Below are 17343 nucleotides of genomic sequence, written 5' to 3' on the forward strand. Positions count from 1 at the left end.
TAAACCTCCATTAACCAATGAACTTCTTAAGTTGCTGATGATTGGAGAAACCATGATGTTCAGGGGACAGTTTTAGCGTATGCGATGGTGCAGAGGAGACCGAAGAAAAGAAGTGGCCACGACAAAGATGACCGCTCGCAGCTTCTATAAGAAGTACAATGGCGGTACACTGGGGTAAGTTATTTTTACTCTGGTGTTACCCTGGGGCTGCACGTCATTACTTTTCTCAGCACCAACCCGGTGTACGCCCATAAAACATCACTCAAAATGGTTTATGGTTTAGGAGGGTTTAACGTCCAAAAGCGACTCAGGCTATGAGAGACGCCGTAGTGAAGGGTTCCGGAAATTTCGACCACCTGGGGTTCTTTAACATGCACTGACGTCGCACAGTACAGGGGCCTCTAAAATTTCGCCTCCATCGAAATTCGACCGCCGCGGCCGGGATCGAACCCGCGTCTTTCGGATCAGCAGCCGAACGCTGTAACCACTCAGCCACCGCGGCGGCCCATCACTCAAAATGAAAGGGACCCCGGGAATGGTGCGCCGCGTTCCGCGATTAATTCCCTCCACAGCAGCAAAATGCAATCAAGCCTGCTGCAGATGCCCCGGCGATTGCCTTATTTGGAGCTGTTATGGATTCAATGCCATTCTGTTAATTGTAAATGGCTCTAACATTCCTTTCACCGTGATAGCGGTGAAATTATTCATTGGAGGAGATTGTCTCGACCGAGTCTTTACCCATTCGCCAGACACCATGCCCTGTAGACAAAGTTGAATGCAGAGCGAATGTGCTACTGGTGTTCATACGACGCGAAACCTACGGCTCCAGTCTGAAGAGCTGGGGTCAAAGGTGTTACACATCGGCATATTTCCGCCTGTTAACGAGAATTGCTGATATTCGAGCGGGCGTTTGAAGGGAAAGTTATCGCAGTTAACATCCGCGCACGCGAAGCTATATATGTCCATATATGGTTATAATTCCGTATATGGTCATTCATGGATATAGTGTCGTACATAGTCATATATGGCTGCGCGCAGATGAGTGTTCATTATGATTATTCTGTTGAAAAGGGTAAAGTACAAAGTATCCGACCCGATTCGAATTTGTAGTGAGCCGCATACATTTTTAAAAAAGTTCTTTTTTGTTTTTGTAGCGGTGGGCCCACTTACAGGAATTTCCTGTGTAGCTGCAGCAAAAACAGGAAATTGGTTTCTTTTTTCGTGAACAGGTTTCCGTTAAGGGTATTAAACAGATATTCTTCGCATGAACACCTATATTTTATGTAAAAATATCTAATTTTGCAGACATTTCTTACTGATAGCATCGAAACACTACACAAGTGTTCATTATAATTATTCTGTTGCAAAGGGTAAAGAACAAAGTATCCGACCCGATTCGGATTTGTAGTGAGTCTCATAAATTAAAAAAAAAACAGTTTTTTTTTTGTTTTTGTAGCGGTGGGCCCACTTACAGGAATTTCCTGTGTAGCTGCCGCAACAACAGGAAATTGGTTTCTTTTTTTGTGAACAGGTTTCCGTTAAGGGTATTAAACAGATATTCTTCGCACGAACACCTATATTTTATGTAAAAAATATCTAATTTTACACACATTTCTTACTGATAGCATCCAAACACTACACAATAAAGGGAGAAAAAAAATATGATTTCAATGAAACCAACCGTACATGAGTGTTAAAAATTTACTCCCCGCTTTCGCTACTTGCTGGAGTTTCACAAGTTTTCAGAGCGACGCTCATACATGTGCTTACACAGTCACGTGGCGTCTGCACTTGACGTATGCACACAACGGGTTTGCTGCAACAGCGCAACGGAGGATAATACACAGCCGTACTCCCGTTACCGCGCTGGACGCATTGCCCCACACTGCGTGTACTTAGATCCAGCGAAGTCCCCAGCTTCGCGCATACATTCAGAAGTCGAATTCGAAACCACGACCGACCGCGGCGGGAATCGCGCGGCACATAAGGAAGCACGTAGTTATACACTGTAGGCCTAACAAATGCGCGTCGCTCGAAAAACCAACCCAGAAACGAGGCCAATACGCACGCGGGCTGCGCGCAATTTCTGTGACAAATGATGCATATGCTGACATACGCTTTCAGCGAACGGCGTTCGCGCATTCTTTTTAGTTTTAGCTTTTTTTTTTTCTGCACCGCACCAAAGGACAAGGGTTGAGTGCTCGTTCATTTGCCGCCAATCGCTCGCTCGCTATAGCGCTGCGTGGGGTGCTTCCGAGCTATTTCGCAGCCGCTCGTTAATATGGGGCTTAGCTGGGAGCTAAACAATCGAAATTCGAAGCCCGGTAGCCTTCGGCCCGGGTACATCGCTTATACGGAGACAACCGCGCGGCGGCGTGACTACCGTGCACCCTGCTCGAAGACAACAAACTATGCAGCCCCCCCGTTATACACAAATGAGTCCCTGCGCGGGACGAGTGCACGGGTATATGCGGCCTTCGCGGGATACAAAGACGCCAGGGTCGGCTTTCGCGAACGAGCTATGCGCCATGCCGGGGAATAGCTACGCAATACGACTGCCCCTTACAAAAATGATCTATAGACTTCTTATGTACTCTACTGGCTTCCTATAGATTTTTTTTGTCTATTCATAGTCTATAGACTGTCATAGAATATTGTACTAAAAGTTTATGGCCATAAATCTATAGATTGTCTATAGGATGTGTTTTGCCTATAGGCTGTTCTCTGGTATTTGTCTATATAGGGAATCTATAGACTTTACAGACAGAAGTCTATGGACAGTCTACAGACTGTCTAAAGAAATATTTGTGAGGGTGTGCTCGATAACGACGACGACGCTATTATAAACGTGTCATCGACTCAAAGACGCTTATATAACTTATGCAAATCATACAAACCAAGCAAGTTATTACACTGAAGAACCTTGACAACAAAATTAGGAGGGAGAAGGCTATTACTGGTGACTATAGAACCTTTTACGTAATGAGTTATGTACAGTCCCGAGTGAAAAAGCTTAGCACCAGTAACGTTCCGCAGGTGCGGCAGATAGCAACGCTCGGCGCTGTGGTTACGAACAAGCCGATAACAAAACTGCCAGGTGTGTTCGCAAAGCAGAGCGCCCCGCCAGCCACACGACGTAATTTTCGCCGCTCCAGTGACGTCAATGTGCTAATTTGTTTTTTACTCGCGATTGCACCATTGTTATAGCAATAGCATTTAAAGCCCCATGAGGCCAAAATGCACTGTCAGTCAAACAATTCTCCCACTGGCTGTAGGGATTTGGCTTCGCCAGATCGGAGCATTCCCATTGGCCGGATGGAAGTGACGTCTCCAGACCAGAATAGACGTCACTTCCGTTATAGACGCCAACCGCTTTTGATGCTATCGCATTGCGAACACAATGAAATCAGGTGCCTCTGCGAATTTTTCTGAAACGATTGTTTAGAGGCACAATAAATAAATAATATAAATTAGGGAAACAAAGTAATATCAGTCACCATCTTTGGGAAACAAACTGATGTGCACGGGTAGGAACACTAACAGGAAAAAAAATGTTTAGAGGCACAATAAATAATATAAATTAGGGAAACAAAGTAGTATCAGTCACCGTCTTTGGGAAACAAACTGATGTGCACCGGGTAGGAACACTAACAGGAAAAAACATTGGCGGTGGTTTAGCTCTGGTTAAACCTGGGGTGACGCGATAGCTACAGCTGGCCGAGTGGAACTTGATCACGTGACCAACCACATGGTCACGTGGCCAACCAGGTGACGAACCACGTGATCAGCTGCGGCGCCGCGCCGCCGGCAGCTGCTTCGCACCACGTGACGAACCACGTGACAGTGTGGCGGCGCCGCCACCGCCACGGCGCCGCCACGCTGAAGGCTCGAAATGCTACCGTAATATAGCTATCGCTACAAAAAACAAACAGAATGAAGCATTCTATTTCTCTTTGCTAAAGTATATGTCCGCGTAGCGCAGTTTCTCCTCTCAAATGAACGCTTATAAAATTGCCCAACTTTCAGCCTCGTTACTGATAATGATCTTGCCTTCAGCCTGCTACCTAGCTTCTTCATGCAACCCTATTAATGAGCGCCGCGGGCACTGTACCGCTCGCGCAAGGAACCAAGCGACTCTCGCCCAGAAGCCTACGAATAAGCAAGTAACCATAAGGACAAACAGTTCCAACGAACAAGCTGGCATAAACACGTGTTGCGCTCGGCGAAACGCGCGAGCGAAGCCGCATAAAGACGGGTAAAACTCGAACCAGCCGTATCTCGGCTGCAGCTCGCGTAGGACACGTTCAGCAATGGGTGCAGCAGCTGCAGAGCACCGGGCCCGCCTCGCACGGCGCCCGAAGCCATCTCCTAATGCCTAACAGCAGCAGCAGCAGCAACTCCGGCGGTGGGCTCAACGCACCGTGTCAAAAATCAACTACACACCGCCGCGGCTTCCAGCTCGCGTTTTTTTTTTTCCTGTCTGTCCAAACTACGTACGCGCACGCAGTGTATGTATACGTGTGTGTCCATCCCACCGACACCACACCCATGTACTACGCGCTCACTACGGGGCGCTGGCTTCCACAGCTTCTAGCACGAGCCACGTACCCTCCCCAACTCAATACCGGCGATAATTGGATCCATCGAGCCGAACCCAGGTCTCTGTTCTCCTCTCCCTCCGATCGTGGCAGCAGGCGGTTCCGAAGATTCCCCGGCGATTAGTGTCTAGGGAGATTAGAGCCCGCCTGGGGGCGCAGCATACCACCCTGAGCACGTGCCGGCGCAGTATGGACCACCGAACGGATTGTGCATAGCAGTATGCATAGTACGCGCATCGCGAGCACTCAAATTGCCCCTCGTTCGTCGAAGCCATAGCGAAATCCTGTTCGAAAACGAGTGTAGCGACCCCTCCTGCGACGGACGGTCAGCTACCGGACCGCTGCCAGCGATCGCCGCTGCGAGGCGCTGGTGTCGCAACGAGTCTAGCTCTTCGCGCGGCGCTCCCGGTGTTTTTACACGTGTACAAACACGCGGTGCGATGTTGAAAGCTCGCGAGACAGGAGCGCGCCGATTACTGTCAATTTAAGGGGGCCGAGCGTAGAGTGGCGCCACCCGCGGCGAGCGCGGGCAGCTAAAAAGCGCTACGGGGCGAGGCCCAGCGCCACCGCCCGATCGCTGATCGCACGCTGCTTTGATTATTGTATTATTATTTTTATATGACGACGCTCGTTTTCGGCTCGGTAGCCGCAGTGGGCGGTTCAGGGAGCCTTATCGAGGAGTAAACTGGCTTGAGCCGCTGCGTAAGGCCTTGAAAACCAATCAGAAAATGGAGCATTAAGTGTACATGTTGTACTGCGCTTCGCAAAGTGATGGCTATTATATGAGGCGCAATATTCCATCGGGCGGGAATGGAATGCAACGGAAGCCGCTAGGGCAGTAAGTGCCTAGAAGCGAACAGTAGCGATATATCGCGTTCTAAGCGTAAGCACGGCTTCGGGGTTTCGACAAGTAGCACTAGTGCGCCATTATTGCTTCATCGAGATTTGCGACTGGCGGCTGACGTTATCGTCGGAGGTTCTCAACGCCCGCTCATTTGAAAGTCTATGCGGCTGCATCGCGAACGATTCAGTTGAAGACGGCGCAGGTTGCGTTCAGACGGCGCCAGGAGGTCTGTAACCACTGCCAGCGCTGTTCTTAGGTATTTACTGACGGAATGTCAATAAGAAGTCAACAGGCTTTCGTCTACACGGGGCATATTTGTAACAGGTTTATTCACTATAGCCACCGAAAGACAAAAACGCGTGCTCATAAACTCGTAGGCTAATAGGATGCCTAGAAATCACTGCAAAAAGTCGATTAAGTCAGTAAGAAGCACTGTCAAAATTAGATGTCGGTGAAAAGTGGGCAGAAATTGAACAGCCTTTCGTCGGCAACTTTTTCTTTATCAGCACCGAACAGAAAGCCCGAACGGTACTGGAAGAAAAATGCTAAGGCGCCCGTGTGCTGTGCGATGTCAGTGCACGTTAAAGATCCCCAGGTGGTCGAAATTATTCCGGAACCCTCCACTACGGCACCTCTTCTTCCTTTCTTCTTTCGCTCCCTCCTTTATCCCTTCCCTTACGGCGCGGTTCAGGTGTCCAACGATGTATGAGACAGATACTGCGCCATTTCCTTTCCCCCAAAAACCAAATATTATTATTATTACTGGAAGAAGCGAACAAGATGCAAATCGATCTTGTTGCAATGTCGCTCGAAAGTTAACTGTGTCTATTCAAAATTCAATAAAAAGTTTACAAGATACCGCCTCGATGGTTAATAGAATATGAGTACAGCTTTTCAAAAGCACTCATTAGACATTGATGAGTCGGCTTTGCCAGAGGCGGCGTTCGCGTCCCCTGCAATTACGATTGCACAAATAACACCCTAATACTCGCATCAGAAACGACACCCAGCCTGCGCTTCCTTGGACAGGAGCCAGAAAAGAAAAAAAAAAGACTAGTCGCAGAAGAAACAACTGCGGAAGCTACGCACAGAAACCTAGGCAACGTATGCAGCCGCGCGTGGTTCTCAACTACAACACACGCGTCCGAGTCCTCGATAACCTCGCTCGATGCGGCTTCGCCTCTGCTATATCGAGGGCCGACTTTATTTTGGCATTCGCTTCTGTCGTCCGCGTCCAATGTTTCGGCCGTAGGACGGGCGCGGCTATCGTCGACTACTGAGAAGACAGATTCCAGGTGTCGCAAGGGGCGGGCGACGCTTCTCAGAATGCGGATATCGCAGCGGGATGCCGATCATCGATCGGCCTACACAACTCCGCATACAGGAGAGCGCGCGCGAGTGCGTACGCGGAATAAAGGTCATTTGAATAATTTGGCTATCCGCGAGATCGCGCGCTCTAATGCTCAGGCGAAGCAGTAGTATCCTGCGCGTGTTTACCAATCTTGCTCGGGAGCCTTCGCGCATATAGCGTAAGGGCACGGAAATAAAAAAAAAAGAATAAACTAGAAAGAAACAGGTGTGCCCACGGGTAAGCTCGCGGCGATATGGGCGCGATATGAGTGTCGTTGGCCAAGCCGTAATACGGTAATGGGGCCCGACTTATTTCCCCGGAATCGCCCGTACAGCGAGCCCCCTGTTGTATTAGCATTAAAGAAGATGGCAACAAATGTGAGCATCTAATGTTTCCGGAGATCGTGCAGCTCGTCGTGTCGTCTCTTGATTTTTTTTTATTTTTTTCGCTCTGGGAGTGTTAAATCGTCGCTCCCAGTTGGGTTCAGGGTGTGTAGCGCACACGACGCGGATGAACATATCAGAGACGCGCACACAGAAGCTGCTCCTGGAACAGAGGGAAAATGATAGAGTGCTTGGTTCTCCGTTTCCGACGCTATTGCGCTAATGGCTTCGGCGCAATTAAACCGAAAATACTTACGCGTCCTCGCAGATTCGTCATCGCGGCGATGCTAATGCCGCTGTTTCTGGCTTCTTGGTTGACAGGCTGCCAATTAAAGCCCGCATGCTCGAGCAGATTTGCCACATCAAGGAACTTTCGTGACATTGAACTCGGGTAATCATCCGCCCGTAATTGAAGTTGAGCAAGCAGCGGGACTGTCAGGACGTGTAAGGGGAAACGTGTGGAACGGACTGCTGGCTGTTTTGACTTTCTGATCGTGTGGAGTTCATTCCCAAAGTCTCAGGAAGGAGGCATAGACGATTCGAGAGAGCGCTTCACGGGTATACATGTCTGATGTCATTGCCTCGCGCTTGGTCATGGTGTGATCGTAGAAGTGCTATAACTCGGCTTTTGCTTGGCTTGGCTTGAGTACTTTAGTTGTCGCCAATGTGCAACTGGCTGCAAGGGTATTTGTCTCTTGGCACTTCGTAAGCCTTTCGTCGCGGGAAACCGTAATATTCCTTTGTGGTCAGCATAGAAAGAAAAAATGATTGTTGCAACGTTAAGAGACCGGAAGCGGGCAGAGCGGGTGAGAAAACAAACGCGGGTTATTGACATCCTAGTCGAAATCAAGAGGAAGAAATGGGCTTGGTCAGGGCACGTAATGCGAAGGCAAAATAACCACTAGCCCTTAAGGGTAACGGAGTGGATTCCAAAAGAAGGCAAGCGTAGCAGGGGGCGGCAGGAGGTTAGGCGGGCGGATTAGATTACGAAGAACGGAAAACTGGGCGAGTTGGTAAGGGACCATGTTTGACTGCGCAAAGACACGAAGACGGAGAACAACCCAGCGGTGCTGACAGCCTTAATATTAAGCTGTGTGCGCGTGCCGAGCAAGGATGGCTTCGTGGCATGCAAGACAGCAAGTTTGTCCTCCTGACATCCAGGGGCTATGCGGATGGCTTCAGACGTCCCCTGGTCACACCAAACGGTTCTGCCGTATCCTTAGGTCGGAGTGGTGGAGACAGGCAAGGTTTTACAAGCTATGCCTTTGTGTTCACTGCGGCCTGGTAAAGGATGAGCGACTTCGGCATTGGATTTGTGAGGGCTGGTACACGACAGCGATTGCGCCCGTGTCGTGCCTTCTTGTTCTCTGTCTTCCGTGTCTTTGCGCAGTTAAACATGGTAGATTAAGAAGTTCGCGGGAATAGGATGGGCGCAGATGGCTAAGGACAGGGTTAATTGGAGAGACATGGGAGAGGCCTTTGCACTTCAGTCACGGTGTAGTCACGTTAGAGGACAGCTTACTCCCCTTTGTACTTCCATACAGGCGTATTTTCGTTTAGAGTGTGGTAGGCGTTTACTCCCTTTCCACTCCCATACAGGCGTGTTAGTGTTTATAATGCAGATAATTCATCCGTTACTTCGTTTCTAGAGCAGCACGGACTTCGACTCACGATCCCACATATAAGTATTGTGCTTGCGTATATTTGCACGTCTCTTCTGTCCCCATCAGCAGCCATGATATCGTTATACAATCTCTCCCTTTCCCCGGGGCAGAGTAGCAATTTAAGGAACCATAACTCAGGCCATCCCCTCTGCCTTTCTTCGTAAATAAACCTATTCGTCACTCTATTCACGGGTTACAACACAGCACACTTCGTGCTTTCCCGAACGCATTTTGATGACTGTCAAGATTATTTGCTAGACCGCTCGAAGTCTGTTTACCTTGGCGCGGAGACAGTGCGGGAGATAGTTTTGCTTTTAAGATGATTTCAATTAAAAGGTTTATGCTCGCTGCTTTATCAGGAGACTGTGGCGAATGAAAAGGACATCGCGCGGTCATTAATTGGGCGTTTATGTCATTTAGGTAGGGTATAGTGTGATGAATTACATAGAAGTCCAATTGATTACAGGAGCAAAAACAGTCCCGTTACAATAGCTTCCAAAGCATGGGCGGTGCTCGCAAAACAACGTTTTGTTGGTATATGCAGGGCGCCCCAGCTAACCTGGACCAAAAAATATATATAAAAAACAAGCGTTCTTCGGAACTTAAATGGCGTGGATGCTGTTAGGGTTCACCTAAAGTTTCAGTACGATTTTTTTCCTCGTTTTACTTGGATAATTAGTTGAGATAATTAAATTATTTTTTTTAAATATAGCTTGAAACGTTCACGCGTCAATAGGAAAGTTGTGGAGCTCCATAGATAATGCCCAACCGAGGCACTTCCAACGAGATAAGCCTTAGCGTGGCCGTTTTTATTCGGAGAAAACCAAAGCCCGCGAAGTTCAAAAAATACCACGTGACAGCACGCTTCGTGCATCCAAATGCGCCGCGATTACAGCGCTCTCATCCGTGATTTGTAAAAAAACATCGCCAGCGCCGCGCCTTCTCTTCGCTTAGGAGAAAGGGCTTCTTTGCTCGGCTCTGGCGTTACCAGCGGCGGCTGGCGACGCATTCGACAATCGGCTAACGTGAGAGCGCAATTATCGACTCAGAAGCCGGCTTTCTTTCAACTGCCGTCTGAACCCACTGGCGCTTATCTTGGAACCAACCACAACGCCAAGCCCTGTCGTGTGCAGCACGAAGGGCGCGAAGCGAGCGATGTTTTTTTTTTACAAAGCACGAATGAGGGCGCTGTAATCGCGGCGTGTTCGGGCACACGGAGCGCGCTGTCAAATCTATTTTTTTTTAAACTCCGCGGGCTTTCGTTTTTCCCTAATTAAAACAGCCACACTAAGTCTATCTCATTGTAAATCTCTGGGTTGGGCAATATTTGTGTAGCTCCACAAATTTCCTATTGACGCCCGAACGTTTCAAGCTATATTTAAAAAGTTATATCGACTAATTATTTAAGTAGGACGATAAAAAAAATGGTACTGTAACTTTAGGTAAGCCTTAACAACATCCACGCGATTTCATTTCTGAAGAACGCTTAGGTTTTTTTTCAAAATCCTGGTCCAAGTTAGTTGGGACACCCTGTATATACTTAGCAACCTACCGACCATGTCAGGCGGCAGCTCAATTCAACGTGAGAGGCTGCTCAGGAAGAGCAACCTGCGTCCCAACCCAATCCAAGCAACCCAGGTCCCGCCGATGGCAGTGGCGCGTCGCTTGATCGCTAATATGCCCGACGTGTCTTCCAGCCTAAATGGATAAGGACACGGACTCCGAGACCAGGGTTTCTAGAAAACCAACGTGAAGGTGGAATGAGTCTTCTGAAGAAACGCTGCTGCCTGGACTGGCGTTCGCGGAAGCAGCGGCGACCATGGCGCCGCCACGTAGCCGCATATGTCATCGGGTCGCCAGACGGAGCCTTGCTTTCATCGGTTCCCCGGCGCGGTGGCTCAGTGGTTAGGGCGCTCGACTACTGATCCGGAGTTCCCGGGTTCGAACCCGACCGCGGCGGCTGCGTTTTTATGGAGGAAAAACGCTAAGGCGCCCGTGTGCTGTGCGATGTCAGCGCACGTTAAAGATCCCCAGGTGGTCGAAATTATTCCGGAGCCCTCCACTACGGCACCTACTTCTTCCCTTCTTCTTTCACTTCCTCCCTTTATTCCTTCCCTTACGGCGCGCTCCAGGTGACCAACGTATATGAGACAGATACTGCGCCATTTCCATTCCACCAAAAAACCAATTATTATTATTATTATTCATCGGTCACGCTGGGGATGAAAATTGAATCCTGAATCCCAACACCGCTTACCACTGCGTCAGGAGTGGTAGGAGGAAGACTCGCAGGGATCTTTGAATGTAATAATAATAATAATAATAGTAATAGTAATAATAATAATAATAATAATAATAATAATAATAATAATAATAATAATAATAATAATAATAATAATAATAATAATAATAATAATAATAATAATAATTGGTTTTTGGGGAAAGGAAATGGCGTTGGACACCTGAACCGCGCCGTAAAGGGATGGGATAAAGGAGGGAGTGAAAGAAGAAAGGAAGAAAGAGGTGCCGTAGTGGAAGGCTCCGGAATAATTTCGACCACCTGGGTATCTTTAACGTGCCCTGACATCGCACAGCACACGGGCGCCTTTGCGTTTCGCCTCCATAAAAACGCAGCCGCCGCGGTCTTTGAATGTGAGTGAGCAATTCCGCATATATGGACAGTAACCCAATATCGCTATCCTAACAACTGCCGCCCGTGAACGCTGGATCTCAACACCGGAACCGAAGTGAAAACCGAACTGCTGGCGCACCTAATTCGCATTTGCCCTAACTACGCCAATCGACCAACACTTTTTTTTTTTTGCTTCCCTGGAAACTACACTCATCGCAGTGGTCGACACAGCAGGGTATTTCAGTTCAGGAGTGCAAACTGCTGGGCTAGTTGGTTCATATTGCATAAAAAAGGAACCAGCGAAAATAGACGCAAGACAAGAACAAAGGAGGCAAGTCCAAAGAACAAAGGAGTTGTAAGTCGAGCGTTGTGGTGTGTGCCTCCTTTGTTCTTGTCTTGCGTCTATTTTCGCTGGTTCCTTTTCTATGCAGGGTATTTCACAGCGCTATAGGCTCGCAGTAACCGCATCCAGTATACGTCTACTCTGAGAAAGCCGATCAAGCACGCAGTTCGCATTCTCCGAAGCCAGAGTCTCCCGTAAGCATTCCCACGGCGTCCGCTCGTTGTCGTCCGTTCCTCGCGGATGCGTCAGTCGGACCACTTCCGGCTTGGGCGCCATCCGGAAAGCACCACCACCACCACAGCGGGTGGCCGGGCGGGCTCAACTGCGGCCGCGCTCGCGGCCTGATTACGGCCGTTACTCAAACGCACGCACGCACTCACAGCAGCCGTCGAGTGCGCGCTCAGCGCATGCGAGGCGGCGACCAGAGCAGAACGGAGGACCCCGCATCCTAACGCTGCAGACGCTCTTTCAGCACCGTCACCACAAACAGGTGCACCGGAGCACCTACAAACGAGCATCGTCACATGCAAGCATTGGTATACACAACACCCAGTGAAGTGCTCGCGCTTTACATACGGGCTTCGACGAGCACATGTACGCATGTCTCTCAGGCAGTGTGTAGAGAAGGTAGTTAGACCCACACTCTCCCCCGAGGGTGAGAGAGCGAGAAATAATAGTTGCGTAATTCCTTCGCCCCGCGCTGCAGCTGCCGAGGCGTGCTGGACATGTCCTTTCCTGGTCGCGCGAGCGATCAGGAACACGCGCAGGTATTTCATTAAGGAAGTGGGGCTTCCCTTCGAAAATCGACTTCCTGCTCCCGTTTCTTCGTTCTATCTCTCCTGGTTTCTCTCCACCTTTTCTTTCTTCCTCCTTTGTTCCTCGTCGCAATTCGCGGCGCTGGTGGACGCGCACTAGAAACAATCTGCGTGGAACGGGCCGATGCGCAGTTCATCAAATTCGGGCTGAGAGTAGAGGGAGAGGGTGCAGTGCATGTGAGAGAGAGAGAGAAAGAGAGAGATTGAGGAGGGGGGGGAGAGAGAGAGAGGGGGGGGGGGGGGTTGGTGCGTTCTACAAGCACACTGCGTGGCAGCTACGCTGATGGCGCCCCTATGCAAATGCCGCCGTCGTTGGCCGCTATGGCGTGTACGTGCGCGCTTGTACCACCACCACAGCGGTGGCGCTGAGTTATTGAGATCGTCGTAGTCTTCGGCGTCGAGTTGAGGTGCGCGCGCTCGCTCGTTCCTGTCTTGGGAAAATTGCGCGCGCGCTCTCGATCCCGCTGCGGTGGCTTCGCGCTGGGAAGATGTATGGTGAGAGATGTGGTGGCGCGCGCTGGAAGACTCGAGCCAGTGAGGAGGGGGGGGGGGGACGTTTAGGAAGTGACAGAGAGAGAGAGAGAGCACGGAAATGAAGAGCGTAGAAAATCGTACCAGCGTGGTCTGGAGGATGGGGACGATGATGAAGAACCCAAATGAAAATAGGCCAGCGGAGGACCGCCCGCGCTGAGGGGGTCATCGCAGCGGATGAGACATTGCTCGAGGCAGCCTGCGGCGAATCGGGTTCAGCGAATCGTTTCCGGTCACTTCAAGAAGGGGTGCTTAACTTGGGAAGTTCCGCTAAGACACCGAGAGTTCAGTGACTGAGCTTTGCGTGCAGCTGATAAGCCAGTGAAAGTGACTCCTTTAAGGGGAGTAGCCGCCGCGGTGGCTGAGTGCTTATGGCTCTCGGCTGCTGGCCCGAAAGACGCGGGTTCGACTCCGGCCGTGGCGGTCGAATTTCGATGGAGGCGAAATTCTGGAGGCCCGTGTGCTGTGCGATGTCAGTGCACGTTAAAGAACCCCAGGCGGTCGAAATTTCCGGAGCCCTTCACTACGACGTCTCTCATAGCCCGAGTCGCTTTGGGACGTTAAACCCGAATAAACCATCCTTTAAGTGGAGTGGACGTCGTCTTCTATCACCCACAGGACTGACATATGCGAAACGTATTGCTCGAGTTTTGCCTTCAGTAATGTCTCCCTATCAACGTACCAACTCAGTAAGTGAGCAGATCCACAGCCGACAACTAAATATGTCGCCACTGCCTTTTTTGTTTCTTTCAGTGTTCATGAATGGAATACAGGCATAAAGACAAGAACGATAGCATCTTGTCGCCATATCTAACCAGGTCTAACTCTATATTCACCTTTGTTTCAACATTTCCGGGCCTCTGCACCATCCCTTATCTTTGAATCCTGCTCAATTAAACAATTAAAAAAAAGTCGTTTTCTAACGGCTTCTCACTGTCATGATTCGTAGGAGATAGCGTCCGTAAGGGCTTCTATCTGGACCGGGAACGCCTCTGGAAGCCGTAGCCAAGATGTATGCCACCGGTCGAAGCCTCGGGGCACTTGTTTAATAATAATAATCCAGCTTGTTTAATAATAATAATTGGTTTTGGGGGGAAAGGAAATGGCGCAGTATCTGTCTCATATATCGTTGGACACCTGAACCGCGCCGTAAGGGAAGGGATAAAGGAGGGAGTGAAAGAAGAAAGGAAGAATTGGAGGTGCCGTAGTGGAGGGCTCCGGAATAATTTCGACCGCCTGGGGATCTTTAACGTGCACTGACATCGCACAGCACACGGGCGCCTTAGCGTTTTTCCTCCAGCTTGTTTACAATCACTGGATCCTCGGGCCAGTTAGCTGACCACGCGACGTGCATTCCGTCTGGGCCATCCGCGAGGAATCTTCCGTATCAACACCGGCGCGCGCGGTGAGGCTTATACCACAGGAGCTCGAGGCCCGCATCCAGTACAACAGGGTGATCGCGACGGCATTCGCTCGCGAAAATGATGCCCGCTATACATATACTCCAGGAAGCATATAGAAACACACCGACCGCACATCGAAACCATCGCAATTTAGTCCCCGGCAGCCAGATATCTCGACGAAGCTGCGGAGAACGCCGTCTCGAATCCCATCACTGCGCCGAGCGCTCCCGAGATGCTATCTCGCGGCCCATGCGTTTGACTTCCGCGGCGGCTTGCATCGCAAGCATTTCCTCGTGACGAAGCGGAGAAGCCGCAGATACAGTCCTCAGCTGCGCGGGTCGCCGGGCCTGAACGGCTTATCGCGGCTTATCGCGGCTTATCGCGTACGCGCAAGCTAATTCCATCATCGGGGCCGCGCCAACGCTCGCGTGTGCGCATTGGCTGAGCCTAGCGCGCGAACTCCATTGCGTGTGTTCGGCGTTGCTGGTTTGTCGAACATTGTATAGCTCGGCGAGGGCGTGTTAGTGGTCACGGGGCGGTATATAAACGCGTAGGGATTTATAGCGCCCATAAAATTAGCTCCCGAGGCGTTGTACTACGTCGGTGCTCCTTGAAGATCACTCAGGTAACGGCGTTCGATTAAAAGTAGCGCATGAAATCAAGGTTCGCGATATCTCAGATGGAGGCGGAACGCTAAGGTACCCGTGTGCTGTGCGATGTCAGTGCACGTTAAAGATCCCCAGGTGGTCGAAATTATTCCGGAGCCCTCCACTACAGCACGTCTTTCCTCCTTTCTTCTTTCACTCCCGGCTTTATCCCTTCCCTTACGGTGCGGTTCAGGTGTCCAACGATATGTGAGGCAGATACTGCGCCATTCCCTTTCCCCCAAAACCAATTATTATTATTATTATTATTATTATTATTATTATTATTATTATTATTATTATTATTATTATTATTATTATTATTATTATTATTATTATTTCAGATCAAAACACCAACGCTTCGAGCGTTGAAATTTGTCATAACTTCTCGTTCTTCGAGGGGCCTCTGGGAGCACCGATACTCTTAGGAAATGGGCCCACATAGGGAAAGGTAAATTACAGGCGTTGTGGTAGATGGAATATTGGCTTCATCTCATACGTGAAATGGAATATGTGCTCGTATTCAACGATAGCTGACTGGACTTACTGATACGCTTCTACCATCCCCCACCCCCACACCCCACCCCCTAAAAAAAGCGAGAAAAAGCTAAAGAAACGGTAACTATATATGTCCATTGTTGACAGAAGACGATAAAGCAAGATGGTTAGCCATTTTCGGAATGCGTGCTCTTGTCTATTTCTTGGCTCGAAAATTATAAGACAAAGCACTATAAGGCTACAGAAGAAAGTATCTCGCCAATCAAATGAAATTTATTTCTGCCTTGAAAAGGTACAGACAGCGGATGCTATTATGACACGTAGTCAATAGCAAGGACGCCCGTCCACACTGCAGGTTAGTTCACATGAGCCTCACATTGTGGCTACAGTTAGGAGTTACCGGAATTCGATGGGAGTAAAAAGTTGGCTCGGTACAGTTTAACATTGTTAAACCGAGTGGACACGCCAAAGCAAGTGTTCATTCATCAATGGGAGGGGTCGTTTAAGGTACGCCTTAAGGGTATGACGCGATATGTGCCCATAAGATAATGCCCGTAAGCAGAGAATGAGCACTTGGGCATATAACACTCCTGGATGGCGGCGAGTCCTCATACCGCTACCAGCGGTTTAGGGATGCACCACTGCAATGGCAGGTGGCTGTATACCTTACACAGCCACCCGTAGGGATTGATTTGATTTATGGGGGTTTAACGTCCCAAAGCGACTCAGGCTATGAGGGACGCCGTAGTGAAGGGCTCCGGAAATTTCGACCACCTGGGATTCTTTAACGTGCACTGCCGTAGGGATTGTGCGACCCATGTTGCTATGCCGGAGCGACTTCTCGCGCAGGTGTTGCGACGCTCCTCCGAATTCACTCGAAGCCACCGCGGTGGCTCAATGGTTATGGCGTTCGGCTGCTGTCCCGAAAGACGCCCTTCCGATCCCGGCCGCGGCGGTCGAATTTCGATGTTGGCAAAATTCTAGAGGCCCGCGTACTGTGCGATGTCAGTGCACGTTAAAGAACCCCAGGTGGTCGAAACTTCCGGAGCCCTCCACTACGGCGTCTCTGATAGCCTGAGTCGCTTTGGGGCGTTAAACCGCATGAATCGAATCGAACTCACTCGAGTTGCTCGGGTAAGCTCGGGTAGTAACTCCGGTCTTCCTCCCATTGGATGCAGCTTGCGTGGCCCTCCTCCGAACTTACCCCAGTTACTACCCGATCATCTCAGGTAAGCTCGGATAAGAGGCGTCGCTGTTGCTAAGCGACGGCACAAAAGAACGAAAGATCGGATGGTTGACAAGATTCTTGGTCGGTGCTGGCGAGCGTACGAGTGTTCTCGCACTATTATGATCGGTAGAATTTAGGCACCGACACTCAGGCATAGCCCTGAGCGAAGCTCATAGCCTGAAGAAAAAAATGGGTCACGGAAGGGTAGAAAACAGTTCGCAGCGCTACCTTGAGTGCAAAGTTTCTGTTTCCTTTAATCTTTTCCCGCGCGGCGACAGGCACCTTTGTCTACTATAAACGGAAGCAGGGGACTCTGCTTCCGGTGAAAGTAGCGCTTTGGCGCAGTACGGCGGCATTCGCCCCGTTTTCAGCGCGCTCTCTTTCGCCGGCTAAACGCGGCCCCTCTGCG

General features: G+C 49.9%; 1 non-coding gene across 1 annotated transcript; it reads right to left on the reverse strand.

The window, feature by feature from the left end:
- Positions 1-430: 430 nt before the first annotated feature.
- TRNAS-GCU (transfer RNA serine (anticodon GCU)) lies at positions 431-502 on the reverse strand. Its single transcript has one exon. It is a non-coding gene; the product is annotated as a tRNA-Ser (tRNA).
- Between the last annotated feature and the right edge of the window lie 16841 nt (positions 503-17343).

This window comes from Amblyomma americanum, chromosome 11 (assembly GCF_052857255.1).
Source record: "Amblyomma americanum isolate KBUSLIRL-KWMA chromosome 11, ASM5285725v1, whole genome shotgun sequence".
Classification (NCBI taxonomy): Eukaryota; Metazoa; Arthropoda; class Arachnida; order Ixodida; family Ixodidae; genus Amblyomma; species Amblyomma americanum.